Source organism: Arachis stenosperma, chromosome 2 (assembly GCF_014773155.1).
Source record: "Arachis stenosperma cultivar V10309 chromosome 2, arast.V10309.gnm1.PFL2, whole genome shotgun sequence".
NCBI classification, from domain to species: domain Eukaryota; kingdom Viridiplantae; phylum Streptophyta; class Magnoliopsida; order Fabales; family Fabaceae; genus Arachis; species Arachis stenosperma.
Window position 1 is genome coordinate 50740081 of NC_080378.1, and position 1218 is coordinate 50741298.

Here is a 1218-nt window from a genome sequence, read left to right on the forward strand (position 1 = left end):
GAGCAAACAACTTTGAGCTTAAGCCTCAATTAGTTTCTCTAATGCAATAGAATTGCAAGTTCCATGGACTTCCAATGGAAGATCCTCATCAGTTTTTAGCTGAGTTCTTGCAAATCTGTGACACTGTCAAGACTAATGGGGTAGACCCTGAGGTCTATAGACTTATGCTGTTCCCGTTTGCTGTAAGAGACAGAGCTCGAATATGGTTGGACTCACAACCTAAAGATAGCCTGGACTCTTGGGAAAAGCTAGTCAATGCCTTCTTGGCAAAGTTCTTTCCACCTCAAAAATGGAGTAAGCTTAGAGTGGAAGTCCAAACCTTCAGACAGAAGGATGGAGAATCCCTCTATGAAGCTTGGGAAAGATACAAACAATTAATCAGAAAATGTCCCTCAGACATGCTTTCTGAATGGAGCATCATAGGTATTTTCTATGATGGTCTCTCTGAACTATCCAAGATGTCTTTGGATAGCTCTGCTGGAGGATCTCTTCATCTGAAGAAGACGCCTACAGAAGCTCAAGAGCTCATTGAAATGGTTGCAAATAACCAATTCATGTACACTTCTGAAAGGATTCCTGTGAACAATGGGACTAGTCAGAAGAAAGGAGTTCTTGAGATTGATGCTCTGAATGCCATTCTGGCTCAGAATAAGATATTGACTCAACAAGTCAATTTAATTTCTCAAAGTCTGTCTGGAATGCAAAATGCACCTGGCAGTACTAAGGATGCTTCATCTGAGGAAGAAGCTTATGATCCTGAGAACCCTTCAATGGAAGAGGTGAATTACCTAGGAGAACCCTATGGAAGCACCTATAATTCTTCATGGAGAAATCATCCAAATTTCTCATGGAAGGATCAACAGAGACCTCAACAAGGTTTCAACAACAATAATGGTGGAAGAAACAGGTTTAGCAATGGCAAGCCTTTTCCATCATCTTCTCAGCAACAGACAGAGAATTCTAAGCAGAACCCCTCTGACTTAGCAACCATGGTCTCTGATCTAATCAAAACCACTCAAGGTTTCATGACTGAAACAAGGTCCTCCATTAGGAATTTAGAGGCACAAGTGGGACAGCTGAGCAAGAAAGTTACTGAACTCCCTCCTAGTACTCTCCCAAGTAATACAGAAGAAAATCCAAAAGGAGAGTGCAAAGCCATAACCATGGCCGAATATGGAGAGGAAAGAGAGGAAGTGGACGCCACTGAGGAAGACCTCA

At 42.0% G+C, this 1218-nt stretch overlaps 1 non-coding gene across 1 annotated transcript; it reads right to left on the bottom strand.

Moving 5' to 3' along the window:
- Positions 1-296: 296 nt before the first annotated feature.
- LOC130963874 (small nucleolar RNA R71) lies at positions 297-404 on the bottom strand. Its single transcript, XR_009079991.1, has one exon. It is a non-coding gene; the product is annotated as a small nucleolar RNA R71 (small nucleolar RNA).
- Positions 405-1218: the final 814 nt, after the last annotated feature.